We start from the raw sequence: 24,249 nt of genomic DNA, 5'->3' as shown, positions 1-24,249 counted from the left end.
TTTACTTGTTTAATTAAGAAAGAGCTCGACTGTCTGCTCACAGTTCAGAACTCTGCTGCACGAGTACATTTTAGAATCCTTGTCCTCACTTTTAGAGCTTGTCGAGTTTGTGTTTTTGTGTCTATGTTTTTATCCATTGTATTTTTATATCTCTTTAATTACTGTATTCATTTAAAGTACTTTGTGATTTTTATCTGTGAATGGTGCTATAGAAATCGACTGCACTTTCTAGATATATCCTGATTCTTCTAGTTTGCGTGCATGTGGTCAGCACCTGCAGTCTTTGAAAAGCCCTATAAAGCACTGAATTCCTTCAGAAAGCCTCTCAAGTATAGAAAATGTGGCAAAAACCTCAATCAAAATCATGCGCTCAATAAGAAAATTGTATTATTTATTGCCCTCATTTTGTTTTACATCATTATTTGACAATACGCCAGTATGAAAGCCTTACATCTCTTATCATCTTTTTTTTTTAATTGGTGTAAGATACTGTTGTCAAATCACTTAAATTGCCCTTGAACCTCCATCTGCTCAGAGAAAAGACACTGTGGATGTACTGGGCAGCTCCCATTTTTAAATGCAATTTATAATAATAATAAAAAAACAGCTCAGATAAACTCTTATCTAAAACACTGAATCAGTTACCGAAGAGATAAATACGTGACAGTTCCTGCATGTCACCCTGCCGTCACTATCTCTGTCTCATTGGAGAATAAAAACTGCAGAAAACATCAGTCGGGAAAACATCAACAACATTATGCAAAAGAATCAAAGCCAAGAAGAACTTTAGCGAGCAGGTAGAGCTAAAAATAACAAAAGGAGGAAGAAGACAAGCAGGGGATAATTGCTGGCTCAGAATTATATATAGTTTTCGCTCTCACTTCTCCTGTTTGCTGCCGACACCATTCAGCAGTGAATAATTATACATCAGGTTTTACTTTTACACATGGGGCAGTTTCATAAGGACTAAAAAGCCAACTATTACCACAATGTCACAAAAGTTCAAGAAGAAACAGGGGGGGGGACAGGAACACTTTTGGGCTCATATATCACCTGCTTTCCCACAGTGCTTTGCAGCAGTCCCATTTTACCTCCACTTCCCTCAGCGTGGGTTATTAAAGGGAGAACCGTACGACTGGCTGGTAACATACCAGCACGTAAATCACTGCGACATCACCATGGAAACCAATGAGGACGGGCCCCATGTGGCCTTATACACACACACAGTAACACACAAACATTGTACATCGCACAGAAAGTTTAAGTGTTTATTAAAATAACTTATGAAGATGCATATTGCAATTACTATGTTTATTGTCTCTTCACGCACTAGGCTACTACGATTAGTTGTAGCTGACGAATGCGTACACAATGCTCTTTATTCATGGATACGTGCCAATATTAGAGTAGAATATCATTTTATTTAAATAGGGACAATACAGTTAACATAGTTCCTGTACAAATAATGCAGCTGATGTGCTGCACATAGAGTTTATAGTTATTGCTAATTTGCAACTCTTGTCCTTAGTTCAAACATGTAGAACTACATGCTAAAATGACATAACACATTAAAATGTAAAGGCATATACACAACAACTGCAAGCTAAACTACAATACACACAATAACAATTGTCAAAAGATGAATACAAAACATAATTAGTCCAATAAAGTATGACAGAACTTGACTCCACTTGATAATACACTAAAACACAACTTACAAGTCAAATAAACCAATAAATAAACAATATATCTAACACAATTACCTCTCTTTTTCTTTTAGCCAGCACTTAACCTTTGTTTTAAACAGTTTTATTTCAATTTCTGATATTAATTTGATTAAACACAAACCCGATTGAATTTAGAGGGGTTTAACTTGTAGCTGTTGTGACGAACAGTAATACGAGCATGTGTGTATCGACATCGCTAAGCTTCCGATACTTCACACATCCTTACAAAGTACAATCAGCAAACCCACAGGATTTGTTAATAATCATCTCTTTGATGAATCCCTCATTTGTGCCATTTTGTGCTGATGAGCAACCGGCAGAGCGGCTCCACACTCGAGTGCTTAAAGGTTGTGTGATGTCAACAGGCAAACAAACCCAGGAAATTGGATAAGGCACGTCAAGCCTATGGAGCACATAAGAGAGATGGATAGCTCGAGCCCATAGCAGCATGGGACTTAATTACACACATGGTCATCCTCAGTGGCCATCTGTGACAATAATGTGTTTGGAGAACGTCATGATGAAATTATGTTTCTTGGTGCAGCTGTTTGCCATATCAGCAGTTTTCCAGCCAGTAGGACACCTTTTTTGTGCAATTGATTGGATAAATAAAATGCTCTGTTCAAGTTTATATCATATCACATATACCATTTTCCTCTAACAATGAAGCTTTGGCCAAAAACAAAAATATCCGTCAGGGAACTGCTGGAGGACAGACAGGAGGCAAACGCACTGTGTGTGAGTACGTTTACATGCACAGTTTAGTCCAGCTAAGACCATAGTCCGACTAAGACAGGCAAACGGACAACTTGCAGAGTCCATGTGTACATGAGGAGAAAATGTATTGGCCGTGCCTCCATGGGTTGCGCTGTATCTTTCTATAAGCTAGTGTTTATTGAATCAACGATAAGTCTGTCTAGCGTATACATGCAGGAGTAATCTGACTATGAATCGCATTATCCAAATATTAGTCCGACTAAGACTATCTCGATTGGATAGTCGAGCTAATCTTTTACAGTAAAATATTAAAAGTCAACAACAGCCTACACTGTGAAGACAGAGATGATTGAATATAAGTCAAGAGTTTGGCTTATTTGTCGAAAATAAAGTCCAAAAAGACAATGTCCAAGGCAAACTGTGCTGTATACCTGACTACTTCCTCTCCGTTCATACAAGTTAACTCATGTAAATGATCAAGACTTTATTTACTCTTCAGCTTATTTCAATATTATGCCATAATTACATTCTGTATATTTATAGTGAAGTAATTAATTTCCAGTAAAATGTTTCCAAAGCTTTTTTCCATCTTTATAGTTATAGTTCTATAATTATATTTTAGGGGAAGACACAGGGTAATGCTTCAGTCTTTTTTCTTTTTTTTTCAATATGCCGCTACACTTTCCAGCCAAAATTCTTCCTTCCTGCTTGGCTCCGCTCACATGCTCCTATGGTGACACTGGTGTCGCTGCAGTCAGTCAGAGCAGAAGGTTCTGTGCATCATCTTAATATGGGAACAAATGTTCTGGTGTCCTCCGTCTTTCTACTGGATTAAGTCTGTGTGCATGATGTCATGTGTCGCAAACCCTCTGACATTCAACAGTGTGTGTGTGTGTGTGTGTGTGTGGGTGTGTGTGTATTATGTCAGATACCCTGTAACTGGCCCCTGATGCCAAACGGTAGGCGCTTACTGCTGGGCCACTTGATTGTTTGTGTGTGTACACATTTCCTATCTATGTACTGTACGTCTCCACAATGACATAATGCATCACATCTGCTCGCTAACTCTTCGTCTGTATATCCAGCTTTGCCTCCTCCTTCAAGCCCAAACTACACTAACTTTACTAGATTCTCTCACATTGACATTTCCCTCTCTGTTTAACTGGAGCACACACTGAATTAATAGCTTTCAGACCAACAGCTGGTCCATCAGCTGGGGCCGCTAATCCCAGAGGTGTAAGGGATATATGAACATCCTCGTGGTTTATCCATACGTACTATACGCTCATGTTCAGACGGCGAGAACTGATGATGAGATGGGATGAGATGTGTGAGGCTTCCACAAGATGAAAATGAAATCCTCTTGATGTACAGTACATTGGTTCATTGTAGGGAGACCAAAGATTTATTTATATTTTTAATCCTCCCTCATCCAGTGTGTCGACTACTGTATGTGCACTATGTGCAATAGGTCGTCGTACTGTATACTGTACAATGTTAATCTGGGAGAAACTACTACTGTACATGTTGGGGAAGAACATTAATAACTGTGCAGACGTTTTTCTTTGGCTCGAGTTCTAATATTAGATATTTTAAGGTATCTCTGATTACATTTCCTGGTTTAAAAGACTGCTGCGTTGATATTTACATGGACACAAAGTTGTGAAATACACTGAATACTATACATTAAATATTATATGGTGATTAAAATTACATGGAATCTACAAAATGACATTATTTGTGTCATAGCAGAATTTGTCTATATTTATAAGTAATTGAATTGTTGCTTACAGGTAAACATTATTAATAATAATCCAGGTAAGGTAATTAATTTATGTTTTTTAAGCATGTTATGCAGATCATAAACCATAGATATTTTTATTTTACAGTGTGTCGTCACTCCTTTAGGAAGCGCAAGCATTTCAAATTAAAACTTGTCATGAACCTTGAGCTTTATATACTGATACTGTACATAGCTGCTATGTATTATGTGTAATTTCTTGTTCACGCTGAACATGAGCTCATTTAACCCTCACATACTGTTCACATCTATACTGAATTTGGATCAAAAGGTTAATCTAAAAAAAACTGATTCTTGCCACGACAACAAAATGTTATTTGAAAAAAAAAAAAAATGAAAATCATAATTTTTCCGATGATGCTGCTGTTCCACTCTGCCCTGACCTTTTATCCCCACGAGGATTAATGTATATTGCTAATGGAAATACAGTATGAAATCAATACATGCATTACATTTGGCCTCTGGTGAATGAGGAAAAACACCATTAATATATATTCAGAATGAGATGCAGGAGGTTGTAACCCGTCATGGCATTTAGATGGTGGGAAATAAAGGACGAGGCAGATCTACATATCCTCACACGTGAGACATAATCAACCCACTTGTGACACAAATGTGCAGCGACACAGACCCGGTGTAAATTCTTTCTCACATCAATTCCAAAGTGCCACGGCTGTTCCGATCAATCATTTGATAAGGCAGTGGCAGTGGTGGTGGTGGCGTCTGCACCTTCTTGATTGCGCTCGAGGCATTTTGAGAATATTAGAGGTTTGGGGTTTGGGCAGATCTATTCTTGTCAGGCCAGGTGTCGCACACAGAGCTGACTAATGATCTGATGAGTTTCGGCCGCGGCAGGAGGGATCAGTGACGGCTTAATGAGACCAACGAGGCTTCTGCGCTTATAGAGATTAGAGGGAAGTGTGATGTGGTGGGAAACACCAAGAATAAAGAAAGGTAAAAACTTAGAAAAGAGACGGAAGAAATACAAGAGAGATAAATGGGAGTGTAAGGAGAATACAGTTAAAATGACTGGATAATGTGTAAGGTGTCCCTCTGATGTCCTCCCACTCTTGACGCGTATAAAGTCGACTCTCTGTGTGTGTGTTTGTGTCTGCATGTAGAGCATCCCCAACTGCTCTGCATTTAATTATCAAAAAGTGACAACTCGCATGGGAGTGTTCTCTCTTCTTCTTCTTCTTCTTCTTCTGTTTTTTTTGCTTCCACATGATCCCCCTCATCATCCTCCTCCCCCCCCGTGTTGGTGTGAGATGAGTCACCCACAGTTACAGTTAGGAAGGGCCGACCCTCCTGTCGTCGCTGCTGGAGATGAGAACAGTATTGCGGGGTGTGAGGTAGTTAGGCCTACATCAGCATGTTTGCACCAAGAGTCACATGAAGCCGGAAAACCAACAGAACGGAAAGGGAAAGGAAAAGTGTTGATGACTGAGTGATGAAAACTTTTGCCTCTTTTTTTGTTCATCTTATCCTCTTATCACTATCCATCTTCTACCACTTAATCCTCCACGTGAGGGTCACGGGGGGAGCTGTGCCAATTGCAGCTAACATAGGGTGTTAGATCACAGATCGCCAGTCCATCACAGAGACACACATAGTGTCTATTTTACCTTATCCAGAATACCCCCCCCCCCCACACCCACACACACACACACACACACACAGGGAGAACATGCAAACAACATGCAGAAAGGCCCTTGTTCTAACCGGGTTCCAAAAGCAGGTCTTTCAGCAAGTGTCCTAAATCCCTTATTACCTTAGACCTCTATTACCTCTAATTCATTTTCATGTTACTACCAAAACTCCAAAGTAGTACCAAGGCATCATTTGCCTTAGTAGATTTAATAATTTATGATCCAATTGCTCAAAACGTCAAACCACCTTATGAAGTAGGGTCACAGGTAGTTTTTCCTCTCACTGGTTTATGTTTTATTTACTACCGAAAAATGACTTGCCTCGAAAAAAAATCTAATTGCAAGAATTCTAAAATGTTGACACACAGGCTCGGCCTTGAAGCAATGCTAGAGGCTTGCTTGGCTCTCAGGACAGCTGTGTGGGCTTATTCACCACATTGTCCTAAATAGTCTCAACTCCCATGTTGTTGTGCATGTTTCTGAGGCGTATGCATGGATGTGGTGTTCTTGTTGTTGTTGTTCCCTCACACAGTCCAAACTGACGACCTCAAAATGTGACGGTGAATGATGGTGTTTGTCTGGGAACAGGTGAATCCATGTAACCCTTGGATGGATGGGTGGATGTTTTGTGTGGACCATGGGAAGATTTTGTTTTCCCAAACAACTTGACTTCAGGATTCCTATCAGGATGTGAAGAGGCTTTCGATGGATAAGTTAAAATGTGTTTAGAAACCCATTATGGAGAGCACCTTTACAGTTTCAAATCAGCTGACCAGTTGCTATAAAGGACTGATCAATCCATAATTAAGTTAGCAGAGATAGAATGAACATGTACCACCTTGCGTTGCCGTCTTTTGGCACATCTTATGGCACAGCAGATGCCACGGACTCACTAAGTTGCTGTAAAGGGGAAGTTTTGGTTATGTAATAGTGATCAACAGAGTTATTTCTCTCACTAAAATCAACACCTAAGGCTACAAAGTAGGACGCTGATTGAGCCCATTCTCAGGGAAGCCGATTTTGAGTCTTGCAGCATCACGTAGTATTGTCCTATAGATTAGATTAGATTAGATTAAGAACCCTTTAAGTCCCGCAAGGGGAAATTCAATTCTGCAGTGAGTTAGTGAACACACACAGCACACAGTGAGGTGTAGAACATGTAACCCAGCGCAGTGAGCTGCCATACCAGTGAGCGGCGCTCGGGGAGCAGTGAGGGGGTTAGGTGCCTTGCTCAACAGCACTTCAGCTGCGGACTGGTCGGGGATTGAACCGGCTACCTTCCGGTCCCGAGCTCGAAGCCCTAACCATTAAGCCACAGCTGCCCCTAGTGGTGTAGTAGGTTAGCACTCTTGGAACAAGGGCCTTTCTGCATGGAGTTTGCATGTTCTCCCCATGTGTATGTGGGTTTTCTCCAGATTTTCTGGTTTCTTCCCACAGTCCTAAAACATGCACCATGGGGATTAGGTAAATTGGACACTGTAAATTTACCGTAGGTGTGAGCGAGATCACGACCTCCTGTGGAGGATAAAGCGGTAGAAGATGGATGTGATGGATGAAGGATCGACCATGCACTCGACCATCAGATTACGTTATTTCAAAGTCCAGGTGCCGGCATCTAAAACGCAGCTGACGGTGTTTAAGCCTTGACAAAGGTCTGTACTCTCTGAGTGCTCTTGTTGCTCTTTGTTTACTGTGTTGCGTTCTTCTAATTTGTGGAATTTATTGGTGAGCTACACTGTCTTGTGCTGGTGTGACATTACGCTATTCACGTATCTGACGCAGATTACGTAAAAATGACTGTGTATCCGGCCGACACCCGCCACGGTGGAAACGCATGTCAGACCAGGGTGAACTGCTCCAAACTGCACCGTGGCGACCTGAACTGCACTGTACCAAACCAGGCTTTTGCTATGTTGTTGTCGTTACAAGGATGTGGCACCTCTGTGGCCATTTTGAAATATTACCATTCACGTGGAAAAGAAAGGTGAATATTTTGGCTTAAAATGCAGCAAAAATCCTGCTACATCCCTCCTTCCTCCTCCCACCTCCCCCCCCCCAAAAAAAACTCCTGTGGTTCCTCCCCAGTGCTGACATTAAACATTGAGCTGCCTCTGCCTCCAGTCTGAGGAATAGGTCAGCTCCCTGGCTGCCGTCTGCTCTGCAAACACACGCACTCACTGTTTACCAGCCTGTCTGCAATAACACACACACAAACGCAGACAGATATGTAGGGGCTCACACCAACCTTATGCACGGTGGGTTTATAAATGATTCATAAAACAATCATCTGACAATTTCCATTTTGATGAGTTCACTGGTAAGAAACATAAACATAAACCTAAATTGACTCATTTTTCTCTTATTTGAATGGAAGGACCTTTATAAAACAAAACTGAGCCAGGCTTTACTTTGGTGCAAAACAACATTTCTTGTTGGATTCTTTTACAAGGTGATGCTTTATTTCTGATGTTAATTTCAATGTTTGAAAGGTGAAAGATTTGTTTTCCTTCTATTCAGCCACTTCACTTGTTAAAAACCACTGCTGTACCTCAAACAACAGGTTTTACTGAAGGACTGTTTTTGGGTCTAATACCATTTGTTAGTTTTTATGATGTGACATTGAAGCGATGTGATGGCACCAGTGGGTGGGCTTAAAAAAAATAAAAAAAAGGGCTGTAAAGTAAACAAATGAGTTGAAAGATGCTTAAACGTCTCTTCAAGCCGAGGGTAATAGGGTGATATTTCTCTGTGTTTGTCACTACAAAGAATTGGTATTACACACTGGGATTTTCCAACCCAATTATTTTTGTTAGCTCAACTGAAATAAACGTCTTAGTCTGACTGAAAGTGTACTGAATCTAATTGCTCGGAGTACGACTAACACAGTTGGGTGATGAATTAGTGCTGCATGTATAACTTCAGTCAGTCGGTAAATCCTTTGGATGGACGAGGAGAGATTTTATTCATATTTTTAAGGTTCATCGACGGTAGGACGACTTGGAACGGAGCTCAATATGCTAGAGCTGCAACTAAAGATTATTTTCATAATTTATTAATCTGTCGATAATTTTCTCGATTAATCGCTTGTTCCCAAAATTGTCAGAAAATGCTAAATAAAAATGTTGATCAGTGTTTGTCAAACCTGGAAATGATGATGTTCTCCAATGTCTTGGATGATTCAGTTAATTATTTATTTGTTATATGGAGCAAAGAAACAAGAAAATATTCACATTTAAGAAACTAAAACAATCATAAATCTTGTTTTAATCATGAAAAAAGCTTTGAACCGATTCATCGATTATCAAAACAGTTGACGAATTTAATTTAGTAATCGATGATAAATAATTTCATCGATTAAATGTTTCAGCTCTACCTTATGCTACAGTATCAGTAGGAGTGTGGCCCATGGCTATAAGTGGAAGGGAATTGGTCTTGTAACCCCGTAGGAGCAGTGGGAGGCACTTAATCTGTACCCAGGGAGCAATGGGTGTTTGTGTGTGTGTTCATTCCTACTATGTAAAAATAATGGTTTAAATGCAAAGGTCAAATTCACTCTCACTAATTGGTGTATGTGTGTGTGACAATAAAACATATTTTAATTCTAGTGTAATGGAGGCGGACACACTTCCATTAAATCCATTCCCTGCTAGTGGTTGTATACTGGGACCAGGACGTCAGTCCAACTGAGCAAAGTAGTTGAGCAAAGGTTAACCGAGTATGACAACACACTCGTGTGCACCGCGTATGTGAGAACTGCACTTATAACAGCAAAGCTACCCTTGTGTCCCTGGTCAGTCTTTGCTGCTGGATTTGTGATGACTAAACCACAAAGAAAGCAAACTGCAGAAGGTGCAGGAAAGAAAGTGATGAACTTGAGTAAAAAAGAACGACGGCGAGGGAGTAAACGCTATGATTTGGCAGATTTCACAGGCCAACAGGTACCCGACCTATTGGCATGAGCTCGGCCTGTTTTCAATTGAGTTAATCCAGATTTAACTGTCTGATTTATTACAGAGCCAGGCAACAAAATGAACATTAATATCAATTTTGGATTCATGGAAATATCAAATATCACAGCCATTTCAGTGTCATTTAAATGAGAAGTGAATACACAATACCAACTCCACTTCTGTTATCTGTAATGTCTGGGCATGCCAAGACGAAGAAGTCTTTGTTATGCGTATAAATCATCAGTGACAGAACCCAATTTGAGCGTTATGAATTTATTCTCAGCAGTGAGGTGTTGTTCATGAGCAGCCATTAAGTCCTTAAATCAGGTTAGGCACCGCAGAAAGAGCTTCCTCATCTCAAATGCTTCCCATCAGGCCACTCCGAGTATTTTACCTGCTGAGGGTGCATGTTTTATGACTATTCATCTTCCACACTTCACCTCAGCAGGGAGCAGGATCTGGCGACATCATTAGTCTGTCTGCACTAAATGAGCTTCCCTTCATTCAGCGGTTATATCCAGCAATGCTTGTGCGTCTCGAAATAATTAAAGACGCAAGAAGCATGACACAAAAGATGCAGCGGAGTGTTGGCCAAAGGATCATTTAAGTTCCTTTGATTCACTTTACGTAAATGTCACTGGTGGAGGAAGCGTGTGCTCTGTGGCACTGCGCTGAAAATGATCAGTTACAAATGACAAAAGCCTTTATCACAGTTTGCGTTTAAAAAAAAAAGAGTCATCTGAACAAAGTCACCAAGTTTAAATTAGAAGATCTCAGAGTGGTTTGTGGAGTGTAATGGGTCACAACTGCAGAGCATGTAGAGAGAGAGGGAAAACATGTCAGGGAGACTAAGAGTTCACCTTTCTGAGCAACTCCACTCCTTAGTAACACTCCAGCAACAAGCACCAGCTCAGACTGACATTTCTAGGGCAGGTATCAGTGCTTACGTGTGTGTGTGTGTGTGTGCGTGTGCGTGTGTGAGTGGTGTGTGCTTACATGCAGGTGTGTGTGTGTGTGTGTGTGTGTGTGTGTGTGTGCCTAACCGAGAGATATACCTCAATACACGGGAGGGATATAAGATTTTGCTATGGAACACAAGTGAGTAAATCTCAATTATGTGCTCAATTCTTGACTGATCAATCAATCAATCATTCAATAACATTTTATTTATACAGCCCACAATTACAAAACACAGTTTGTCTCACGGTGCATCACAGGTTTGGTAACATCCTCTGTCCTTAGACCCTCGACCAGGGGCAGGAAAACTACCAGGGGGGAAAAAACGCCTGAAATACAGCGGCAGAGGTTGTGAATCGACTCGTCGGTCGCGATCGCAGGCTTTGAGCGGTGCTGTCGCTAAATACATTTACGTATACAATACGTCGTTTTCTGACGTAACTGGCAACCCGTGGTGACTCGGCAGCTGAGACTCTACTGACTGCAATGATTGGTAGATGGCGGTAGGTGGCGCCACATGCAAAAACATGATTTTCAAAACATAAACATGATTTGCAGTCTGCAAAATATTTTTTTTAATGCAAATATTTTGTCTGTACTGTTGTTGTTGGTGAGTTCAGTTTGTTATATGAACATTATTCCTGAGTATCTGTGACATATTAGGAGGATTTTATGACCAGTTGCTTTAGATTTATTACATAATGCACCTTTAAGTCTTTTTATTTGATCTACAGTTCAGCATTGTTCATCTTGATTCTTGTGTTGGACTCTTTTCTCACGTCTCTTCCAGTGACGACACTCTGACCAATCAGTGGACGTCAGTCTGCCGACGCGCATAGTATCGTCTCAGCTCGCTTGGAACCTTCACAGTGCAGGTACTAAAAAAAGTACCAGGTACTATCGCTAATGGAAAAACTAAAAAAAAATGTGCTGAGTCAAGTTGTACTGTACTGGGACTATGTAGTATAAAAGCAGCATTAGGGGAATTTTTTTAGGCCACCTATTTTCAACACAAATGTGATTTGAATGCCTGATGATTGTGCTGCCACTTTGAAAGATGAAATGCGTCCTGCATGTACAAACATACACGATTTAGAGCGCACACCAACACTCACAAATGCATATCACTGACCGTACCGCTGTGTTAAGACGTCATCATAATTATCAGTGTGACTCATGTTCTTCATGCTTCTCTCAATGTACTTGCGTCACCACTGTGTTCCAACCACTGCTCCTCCTCTTCTTCATCACAGCCCAGCAGGGACTGACCTGTTGGCATGCACGACATGCTACGAACCACACTCTCCTCCTATTCTTTTCTGTCTTTTTTTTTTTTCCTTCCCAGCAAGAAGACAACCTCCCAGACTTCTCTGTTTGCTCTACTTTTTCCTTCTTCTGATGGAACAGGAAATGACAATGTTGCAGAGTTTCCTCTTCTACTCCACCGCTGTCATCGCTCATCCGGCGTGTGCTAGTTTCCGACTGTCCCTCCACTCCTAAAATGAATTCTCTTCTGACCACACTTTACCATCTCTTCTGTCTTCATTATGAAATTCTCCTCCAAAGAACGGGTCCAGCAGCTGTCTGTTCTTTACCCCTGGAGAAGACGAACTAAATTTCTCCAAATTTAAACTTTGAAAGGAGTGTGTGTGTCGTAGCAGCTGTGTGGGCTTAAAATGGTGCAGCCACTTTAATCATAGCAAAGTAATACTGTGTTGCTTTCCCCTTCACTCATATTTTTTCCTTAACTTCATTACCACTGAAACAGTCTGACCTAATTGAAACTCCAGTAACTTTTCTCCGTCTTCTTAATTGCTTCAAACTCGTTTCCTCCCTCCCTTGTTTCCCATTCCTCTGCAGGTCATCGGGGTTTATTTGGGCAGAGGACTTCTGTCATTGTCGGCCTGTGAGTGAAACTTAATGAGCCGCGCTGTTAACAACATCCACTCAGCGTATGTTCACTAATATATGAACACACACACAATAGCAGTATGTGTTTCTCTGAAGCACTCCGAGGAAGGAGTGGGAGACGGTTGGTGTTGCTGCTGTTTGACAATATTTCCTGTTTCATTGAAGTGAAGTGATCTATGCTGGTAGTGGCTTGATTCATCGGTCTTATTTATTGTTGGAAAACCAATATAGGTTTTGTATCTCCATCTATATTTTCCTATACGTTCCTAAGTTCCACCTTCAAATAATGTATCAGAGATTATTCTGATGAACTTACAACAGGCTGATTTGTACGAGGTGCCGTTTGTAAAGAAGCACATGCTGAGAAATAACACATTTTGTCACATTTAGCTTTAAACGATATTTGAAAAAGTGGTGTGAATTTTTGAAAGTCAGATTTTAGCACATTTACAACAATATTTATTCACTCAGAATTGTATTAAATAGTTAAATGTAAATGTTAAATATACATATAAATGCTAAATCTAAATGTTAAATCTAAATGCTTTACAAACGGCACCTCTTTCAAAGCCATGCCTCAAATAGAACTACAAAAGTCTACTTAACAGCATAAATTACGTAACAGTGCTCAACTAGAAAAGCACTCGGAGAGCGCAGACCTCCGCCAAGGCAGCTCAGGCACCCAACTGCCCCCCAACTACCCCCCCCCCCCCCATAGATCACACCCAAAATCGCTTGTTCCTGGTCCCATTGCGGACGTTTCCTGAAAATTTCCGTCCGTGACTTTTCGAGTTATGTTGGTCACTACCAGACAGACAGACAAACAAATAAACTCCAGTGAAAACATATACCTCCTTGGCGGAGGTCAATAATGAAAACATTGCTAACTGCAGACGTTCCAGCGAATCTGTTCTAAGGTGGGTAGACCCCAAAAAGGCCAGCTATAAGAAACAAATAGCTGATTTATTGGCCCACTGAATTCGTCCCCCACAGATGTCAGTGCTCAAACAGAAGTCAGTTGGTGGCTGTGCAACGATGCAGATGTCCCACTGAGCGTGTTTTTGGTCAGATTGCAGAAGCGAATATAGCCAGATGATGTGACAAGCAATTAGGACAAACAGACCTGAGGCGAGGCGAAGCAGACATCCAGCACGAGTAAGGTTTCTGTCTCTGTGGCACAGTCTCGTTCACACACTCGCTCAATCAACATCCAGACGTCCTGCGTTCAGGGAATGTGTGATGTGTTTCATTTGCACGCTTTATCAACAGCTTTGAAAAAACACAGATAATCTAATGGAGACGGGACCATGTCCACGTGCTCCAGTCGCCAGCGGGCAAAGGAAGAGCTACAAACATGGCAGAGCTAACGCTAACAAGATGTTTTTACTCCAGAAGATGAGTGCACCGCGTTCTGAAAATTCCCACACAAAAAGCCAGGCAGAGTCAGCAGGAGTACGTTAATATGTCCCCAACAGGCCCCAATCTCATTCAACCTTAAACTGTGGCTTTTGTAATCAAGCATGCAGATTACAACAGCAGATTACAGTTTAATATCTGTAATTAAATCAGACAGCAGCTCGGTTTTTGTTCCAGCTGGTGTGGCATTACAATTAAAACAGTTGTTTGTCCTTGAGAATGATGCAAATACAAAATTCCAGGTCACACAATGGTTCAGTGGCTAGCATTGTTTCATCACAGCAAGGAGGTCACTGGTTTGGATTCCAACGGCCTGTCATGTGTTTGCATGTTCTCCCCAGGTTCTCTTTGGGTACTCCAGCTTCCTCCCACAGTTCAAAAACATGCAGTTTAGATTACTTGGACACTCTAAATTGAACGTAGGTATGAGTGAGAGTGAGTGAATGGTTGTTCGTCTCTGCGATGGACTGGCAGCCTTGTCCAGGGTCGGCTGTGGGTTGGCTGGGATTGGCTCCAGCCATCCTCATCCCCAAAGTAGAGTGGTAGGAAATGAGTGAATTAAATCTTCTTTGTCAATATGCAAGACTTAAATAATTATAGTTGGAAGTAAACCGTGGGCCCACGGTTGGTGTAGTGTTTAGCACTATTGCCTTTGCAGCAAGAAGACCCGGGTTCCTGGGTTCGAGCCCCGTTTGGAACAACTTCGGAACAAGGGCCTTTCTGCAAGGAGTTTGCATGTTCTCCGGCTTCCTCCCACAGTCCAAAACATGCAATATGGGGATTAGGTGTTTTGGTCAGGTGTGAGAGTGTGAGTGAATGGTTGTTTGTGTCTATATGTAGCCCTGCGATGGACTGGCGAACTATCCAGGGTGTACCCCGCCTATTGCCCAGTGTCAGCTGAGATAGGCACAGCACTCCCCGCGACCCTCCGGTGGAGGATAAATCGGTAGATAATGGATGGATGGATGGAATTAAATAAATGAATTTATTATCAAATCTTAGTAAAAACTCATTACTTGCATTTAATAGGTTTGTAAATGTGTATTTACCAGTGTCTGTGTCAGTCTGGGAAATACGGTGAGCCTTAGTGACTGAAGAGCGAGGTTATATCCACAGACCCTTAATGGAGTGATCTTACATCATCCAATCGGAGCGCTCCTCTGGCTTAATGACACACAGGCGCTCGTCTGTCGTTCGTGTTGTAAAGTTAACGACGAGGTGCTCATCATTTTTGCTGTGTGTGGATGTGCTGAACGAGGCTTGACTCTTTAATCTGCTGTCTGCGCACACTGCAGCATTAACATGTGGGGAGATTTGACATCGGGTAAGCCGCTGAAACAGCCGTGTAATGTAGCCATGTAAGTTCTCCCAGCTGTTGGCGCGGGTTAGCGCTGAGCTGCTGGGAGGGTAATGACTCGCTGGTCTCATTACCCGAGTCCTGATGGTTGCAAAGTGCCACAATGATGTCCATGCAAGAAGAAACTATTGATATCAAGTAGAACTGAAGCATGGATACATTATATAAAATATGAATGTACCCTTCTATAGCATCTGCTGGCCATGTTATTGTGCATCCACTCGCATAAGATGCATTTATTGTTATAATTGAACTAATTCTCTTGAGGTGTGTTTCTCGTTTACCTACATGATCTTGACATTTGACCATCAAGTTCATCCTTGTGTGAACATACAGTATGTGCCAAATTCATGGGGATTCCCTAATGGACTCACATTTACTCTTTGTGTAATATATCACAGTGTGTTCGCCAAAATCAAATCATTCCATACGTGAGTCTGATTGGACATTTGTACGACATTCAAAGGGTCAGACAGACCCAAAAACACCCTGACGGCCCTCATTCCTCAAACATCCTTAGACCTCGCCCCTGAGATGTGAAATACGACCAAGCAGAGACGCTTCCCGAAACTGAAAATAAGCATCATAACATCAGAAAGCAACAGTGAGGAGAGAAATCGACACTGTGGTCAACAGCGAGGGTGTTCGACAAGAGAAGTCCAGCTGAGGTTTTAATATTTAATTCATACATTCATCGTGTTGCACAAGTCATCAAATATTAAAGCTTATTGCTCCATCGGACCTCAAAACACCGCCATGAAAAAGCGATTTTCTGCGCTTCAGCCAGACCCTAGCCCTGCTCAGTCGGAGGGTGTCTCCGACAGTGTCACACAGCAAGCATTGCACAACTTTGTCAGATAACGGTAAATATTTAAATATGCCACATTCACAAGAAAACACCCGTCTGCAGAGTTTGGCTTTGTTTCCTGTCCTTATAATGTACACAATTGCACATTCCCTGTGATGTCACAGCAGGGTTCCCCCCCCCCTCTGCTCACAGACACAGCCTTCTGCCCTTCAGCAGCGCTCCACTGTACTCCGCATGCATAATTGCACACTGAATTCATGTAAACTGCTTGTAATTATGTCACACATAGTCTGGTGTAGATTATTGGTTGTGTTATCACCGTCATACAACAATGAAACTCCACATTTTGTGCACAATATCTAATGTAACTGCGAGTCTGGGAACCTCTGTTGCATTAGTAGGATCTAATAATTATCCACACAGTCCCAGTGGAAATCAGCATACTTTTTGAGCTCAAATGAGTGCCCACTTTTTTTTGGTCTACGCTTGATTAATAAATGAGGGCAAATGCCTCTGTCGCCGGGCATGAAACTCAGCTCTGTGGAGAATTTTGGTAAAGGCGACCACATAAGAGAAAGAGTCCCCAGAACGGCACTGAACTGCAGTAAAGCTGAAACCGCTTCAGCACAAAGAAGCTCTCAGCAGTCAAAGCTGCCAACAGCAGCAAGAGGGGAAGGAACAAGGGATTTTTGCTGTTTTGCCTGTCAGTGTGTCAAAGTGAAGCAGAGATTTCTCACTGTGATGATCTGACTCGCTCATCTCTGTGCAGGTAGACAGATGACAGGTTCTGACACCAGGAAATAATACAACCAGCTGTGTTGTTCTCTGCATAAATAATTGGGACATTAGCAAAGAACTCCTCTGAGGAATCGGTGATGACGTCTGATTTTACATGCGGATAACTGTGTCAACTTTATATCTATATACAAGACAAAGCTGCTGGGAAATATTAGGCAGAATTAGACTGAAACCAAGCAAGTGCAACATGTGAGTAAATGTGTAATGAGGATAACTTCTTGTTGCCTGTTATTATTATTAGATATGCAGATGACACAGCCATCGTCTTGGCTTCCTCACAGACACAAACTTAAGTCAGAAAATATCACAACACAGTTTCTCAAATCACCCTACAGTGTGATCAGAACCACTTTCACCTCAATGTTAACAAAACAAAAGAAATGGTCTTTGGCAACCCACAACCCCATCTCCGCGTCATCATCAAAAATAAAAGAGTAGAGACTAGTCGAGCATTTCAGACACCTTGGATTCATAATTGATACAAAAGATACACAACAGATATCCAGAAAAAAAAAAGGCAATCCAAGATTTTCAGCAAACTGTCGACCTCCACCTGCTTCTGTTACTACAAGCATTGCACAACCCATCTTGCTATATACTGCTCCACCTGTTTACAACAAACTCTTTAAGATAACCAACACTGCCACACAAATAATTGGTCCACAAACTCCAAACCTACGAGAACAAAACGGCGAGGCCATCACACGCATCGCACATGCAATATCACAGGACGCCACACACGCACCCACGCAATCATCATTTCCAACTCCTGCCGTCACAAAGGAGATTCAAAAGCATGAAATGCAACAAAGCCCGCTTCAGCGGAAGCCTGACACCTCCAGCCATCTCCGCTGTAATGTATGTTATATGTGTGTTCTTCTGTGACCTTGTTGATATGACATTTCCAGAAATGTCATATCAACAAGTATATTTTTTAAAGATTTTTGTATTTATGTATTCAGTTCACAAGGTAGGGGGAACGTTCTCACATAAAAACAAACAAACAAACACCAAATGTGTGGTTATGACTGGAAAACAAGCACTACAAGTCAAAGTGTCCTGCTTTCTAAGTGTGGTTTGTACACACTCATGCAGCCTCTGAAAAGCAAACGCATATAAAAGGCTTATTCTAAGATTAAGGGCCAATACCAATTCCTATCTTAACCCTCAATCTTAACCCTCAAGCTCAACCCTTATCTTAACTGGCCGTTATTTTGTCACTTAGAAATGGGACACCCCTTAAATGCAGATACGTCTTCAGACTGTGGGGGGCAGAATAACGTGAAAGCTGCGTCCAGTCTGTCAACTCCAAAAAAGAAGAAGAAGAACACATTTACGTCACGATTATTTATTTATTATTTTATTTTAGTCAAGTTATTAGGTTGTCGGTAAGTTATAAGATGATACTCATACAAATACCACAACCACGGACATATTCAGCTGACAGTTACCACACATCACGGCTTATTGAAAAGTAAACGATAGCGAACGCGTGTGCGCGCCGGCTATTGACAAAAAGATCGTAAAATAAAAATAAATGTTACGCAACAATGACGTCAGTTATCCATAATATGGGTCTAAACTAAGATAATACAATGGTTTTCATAATTTTTATATCTCTATTAACAAAGAAAATACTTAATTTGTATCGCACTCGCTTCGCTGCTTTCGACGCCATCTTTCTTATGTGAAAACACGCAATGTATTCTGGGTAGCCCTTGCTCCCAAGGGTGGTGACGGAAAATCTCAATATTGAGGGCGATACAGCCCTTAAACTTGCCCCTCAACTTAATTTTTCTGAGAATCAGGACAGCACTTGCACTAGCGGGAGCGTGCATTTTTGAGATTGAGGGTTAAGATTGAGGGTTAAGCAAGGAATTGGAATTCACCCATAATTATTAAAACGATTGTACCCTTATACAAACATACTTAATGGAATCAACCCTTCGAAAAGTTGCACACCGATATTCATTGCTGAAATCAATAAATGCCAACGATACATCAATTCCTACATGAAAGTAAGAGATCTCAGAGGCACAAATGGTGCAGGATGGAAAAAGAAAAAAAAAAGCCATCTAGAATAGTGAACACTCTGCAGCAGTGTTAATAATAAACAGGGCAAAAGACAGATGGCTGCAAAGAGGATTTGCCAAGGAAGAGTAACAGCAATATAACCATGCACAGCATAATCTGCACACGTCACAGCGACCAGAGCTGTCACTGACATGAAGTCCTATCTAAAGTAGACATTTTTATTATTTTTTTTACACTCATGTAAACTTGTTTGTGAATCCCATGTTGTTGTTGTTGTTTTATCTATGGATGAATCATCTTCATTCAGTGGTTCCACAGAGAGAGATCCTTGACTGATAATACAGCACTATTTACCACCTACGCCTCACCATGCTTTGAATGAGAAACAGAAGGGGGTTGGGATGTTTCACTCGCACTCAAATGCTAATACCAATATCTCATATCTCAAAGCGTCAGGGGATCAAAGCGTCTGCCGGACAGATGACGCCATTCACACACTGAGGCTGGCAAAACGGGGGCAGAGGGTGTGTGTGCGTGAGTGAGTGTGAGTGTGTGTGTGTGTGTGTGTGTGTGTGTGTGTGTGTGTGTGTGTGTGAGCGAGAGAGAGACAGAATGTGCGTCTGTCCGAGCTCCAAGCCAAATTCAGAGTCATGACACTGCACTGATTCAGATGCTTGAGGGACAGAGATGGAGGAGTGTCGATGGCAGGAGGGATGGAGGGAGAGAGAGAGAGATCGGTGTTTGTGAGTCACTCGATCTAAAGATGGACAGAAAGAAAAAAAAACAAGAGACAAGTTTCACTCGTACGCATCGACCTCCGTGTGTTTTTACACGGTTTTCCGTAGGGCGCAGGGCCCATTGGAGTAAGCAGGGGTTTGATTCCACCCTTTGTCCTTTGTTAGGCCACATGGTTGGTGTAGTGTTTAGCACTCTTGCCTTTGCAGCACAGATACCCGGGTTTGCAAACAAGGACCTTTCTGCATGGAGTTTGCATGTTCTCCCTGTGTGTGTGGGTTTTCTGCAGGTTCTCCGGTTTCCTCCCACAGACTAAAAAACATTTTGATTTGGTGATTAGGACACTCTTAATTCACTGTAGGTGTGAGTGTGAGAGTGAATGGTTGTCTCTTTGTGGCCCTGTGATGGACTGGCAACCTTTCCAGAGTGTACCCTGCATTTCACACTACGTCAGCTGGGATCGGCACCAGCAACCTCGTGTGGAGGATAAAGCAGAGGAAGATGAATGAGTTAGTGTTGTGTCGGTCAGGAGTGATTCGTTCGAAAGTATGAAAAATTTGAGTGAACGAACTGACTGGGATCACTTAATGAACTGATTTGTTCCTTTCTTAGTTCAGTTGAGCTCAGCAGCGATCGTGGCGGCCGGGAGTGCAACTGCCGCGTTCTGTGAATCACTCGTGAAGTCGATTGCCGACGCCGTCACTCACTCGTGAATCTTCGGCAAACGAAGCCAGCCAACGTGCGCCGAGCGGGGAGGGAGTGACTAGTAAGAAGGACTGTGTCTGCCGTGCTGCTGTGATTCGTTCGCGCTGTCAGTACACTGACTCAGTCATGATTCACGAACGAACTGACACACAGAGAGCTGGAGAACTGTGGCTGAGGACATGAATCTCATCCGCGCTGTCACGCACTCTATGGCGCGAACGTACTGCACTCAGGGAGGAGGTGAGTCACATAGCAGGGCACTGAACGATTCGGTGGACGAATCTCTTGAACGAATCAATTCAATGAACTGATTCAAGTGATTCAGTATACTCAAATGAACTGCCGATCCCATCACTAGAATGAGTGCCCTGGCAGCTACCTCACCAGATAATTCATTATAGCCTATGCTGACAGCCATATGATGAATACACATCTTAGTATTGTACTGGTAATTAGGCAAAAGTTTGCATCACAACCAAAAACAACAAGAAGAAACAGTTGGAATGGAATACATGAGATGGCTTATTTTAACAAACTGTCAAAAGTCTTCGGATGTTTGTCATTAAACTTAAAATTCCTTTTCATGTTTCCCATTTCTCACCTTTGAGATACTAAAACATGCTCTTTGTTTCGCTGTTGTGTTTAATGCTGTTCGCGCTGTAGTAAGTAATGTGTTGCGCGTAATGTCTGCATCACAGCCAAACTGACTGAGCAATCTGCATGTATTTTGCATCTTTATAATAAAAAATTAATATCAGGCATAGACACTTGTCATTCACAAAGAAAGAACAAGAGAGATATTTCAAAAGGAAAAACAGAGAGACATTGTTCAGCAGAAAGCAAAAATAGATGGATCAGGTACAGCAATGCAGCCCACAAGTGATCAAGACATAAAAGAAAAGCCATTGCTCTGGTTAAAGTCAATTAAAACACTTGACGGCGATGCTACAGTAGCGTCACTAAACTGCACTGTGACGTCGTTAAGCCGGGAATCACAGTCGCAGAATGTCGTCATCAAAGTTCATGGAGCGTATCAGACAATGGCGACGTTAAAAAAAAAAGAGCCATTTTGATTCCCCGTGCTCTATAAACACCAACAGAACATTAGCGTGGGTGCGTTTCATCATCTTAATTGACTTCGTGAGGGAAATTCATTAGTGTGTCTTTCAGGTTGAGAGAAGAGGCCGCGTGAGAATACGCCGTGAGATGATTGGCTCTTTGTGTTTACAGTTGTGAAAGAGAGATACTTTGATAGTATTTAAAAAACTGATTATAGAGATGGATGACACAACAATCTCAAAGTAGATTAGTATTAACGAGGTCCTAAATCACTACAGGGCTCAATCCACTGTCAGCCCTTGTCTCTTTCACTTAGCCCCTACCCCTGCACTTCACATGGAGGCGTAGACCCTCCCCATTCTTGATGAGGGAGAGGGATACAGAGAAGTGTAAAGACCAAGTAGACTTTGAAAGAGATTTTTGAAGTGATTTTTCTGAAATTAATCAAATCTAAATTCATTGGTAAGTGCATAGCATTTACTGGTTCACCAGTACTTGCAGGCATTTTCTGACATCTGACAAGTGCTTAACAATGGTCCATGACAGTGATATAACAATACTTGACAATGTTGAATCTCTGTCAGAAACATCTTGTGTCATGTTCGTGAAGGGATGGTTCCAGTTCGTCGGACTAGATATTAACCCTTTAACACGTACACTTCAAAATGTCCATCCAGACTTTTTTTTTCTTATTTTAACCATAAAAGGCCCGGAAAATAAAATCCTCCTAATATGTCACAGAGAATAATGTTCATATAACAAACGGAACTCACCAACAACAACAGTACAGACAAAATATTAGCATTAAAAAAAAAATTTGCAGATATACTGCTAATGGATGGTAGACTTTTATCAGCTGACAGAAAAATCAATATGAAGACATGGTGCGATACACTCTCTCATAACAACTATCGATTCGAATGGTGTTTTGAAGTGTTTTGAGTGGTATAGGTCTATATGGATGTCTCTGTAAAGCCCCTAAAGAAGCGAGAATGAAGGAAGACCCAATAATCACAGAACCCAACAATATCTGTCCATCCATTCATTCATTTTCTACCATTTTATCATACACACGAGGGTCACAGGGCTGCTGGTGCCAATCCCAAGCTGACAAAAGGTAAAGGTCAGGACAGGTCCAACAATATGTGTCATATTCAAGTTTAAAAGCATCGACAGGGCAAACTAACTCAAATACTGTGACCGTTCTGAGACCAGGTTGATGTAATGACAACAACGACTTTAATTTTATGTACAACACAACCTCTAATTATTCAGTAAATGACCACTGAATGATTATATTCTAATAATTTCTAAGTTATTAGAAATATAATATAGTGTAATAAGTTTTCAAAATCAAATGAACATTCTGCTTTGAAAACCATCCAAATTCACAATGCCTGTATTAGTTTCATTCAATTGTTAATTTGGTATCTCAATTTTAACCTGTAAAGGTGAGCTACAAAATGTGTCTTTTTTAATTTCAATTGTTGATGGCATATCACTTTTAATTGTGAGTTTGAGCTCCATTTCACACTTGCAAACAAAGAGACCTCCGCTGTATGAAAACACTTGAGTTGAAAATAAAGCTTTTAAAAGACACAACTGGAATTCAAGGAGATAATATTTCAAAAAGGAGAATTAGGAGAATAATTAAACAGCTTAATTTCACACTCAGTTAAGAGTGAAATCTATATTATATGTAACAATGCCAGTTATTTTTTTTATTTTTTTTTAATATGTGTTATACGGGCATAGTTTTTTGTTTATGTTACCTTGTGTATAAGAGTGTGTTTCAGGCATTAACTCTTTGCTTTCTTCCTTATTCCTTGTTTATGAATTTGTTTTATTTTATTTTTTTTTCATTTATGCACTCTGTCAGATATTATAGAGACTGTCGTCAGAAGAGTTTGTGGTCCTGCCCTGGTGTGTGACCCCATTGGTTACATCATAGCCATAAGTCGGTCATATAAAATAGTAAAATAGTAAAATGGGTGGTGACAATTAGGTCATGCTAATGACCAGGTCAGTGCACCTGTAGCAGGAGCACACCTGCTCCAAATATGATCATCAAGCGTCTACTTATTTCCTGGTTCTCAAGCCTCTCGTCGACAGATTGTTACAGACCTCTCTGTGGTTAAGTCTCCAGAAGATGTCTTAGTTTTCTAGTGCTAGTTATTTGCTTATATTCTGCTTTTTGTCCACCTTCACCTCCAGTTCCTGCATTGTTCATCTCATCTGTTAACCCCTTCTTCTATAGACCTTCAAACTATCTACTGTGTTCACCTGCCTGCTCTAGGGTCCAGCACCACTTTGACCAAACAAATGTTCTAATATCAGCGATTAAATCAGTAGCTTTATACATACTCCTTGAACCAAAGTATCAACCAAAGGACTATGATATATGTTATCAGTCCTGAACTGGAATCACTATTTTATTGTTGAATTTACATTTCTTCAGGCTTTACAGTATCAGTGTCAACTGTATCCAGCTACATGGGGTTAAATGTCTTGCTCAAGGACACATTTAGGGTGAATTCCAATTCCTTGCTTAACCCTCAATCTTAACCCTCAATCTCAAAAATGCGCGCTCCCGCTAGTGATTCTCAGAAAAAGTTGAGGGGCAAG

The 24,249-nt window shown here is 41.3% G+C and overlaps 1 protein-coding gene across 2 annotated transcripts in view; it reads right to left on the bottom strand.

The window, feature by feature from the left end:
• prkcab (protein kinase C, alpha, b) overlaps window positions 1-24,249 on the bottom strand; it is a gene marked incomplete at both ends in the record, with an annotated part of 99,573 nt that overhangs the window by 38,515 nt on the left and 36,809 nt on the right. The gene's annotated exons all lie outside the window — the stretch shown is intronic.

This window comes from Microchirus variegatus (assembly GCF_963457635.1).
Source record: "Microchirus variegatus genome assembly, chromosome: 10".
Classification (NCBI taxonomy): domain Eukaryota; kingdom Metazoa; phylum Chordata; class Actinopteri; order Pleuronectiformes; family Soleidae; genus Microchirus; species Microchirus variegatus.
Note: the sequence above shows the minus strand (reverse complement) of the source record. Positions and strands in the feature narration are given on the sequence as shown.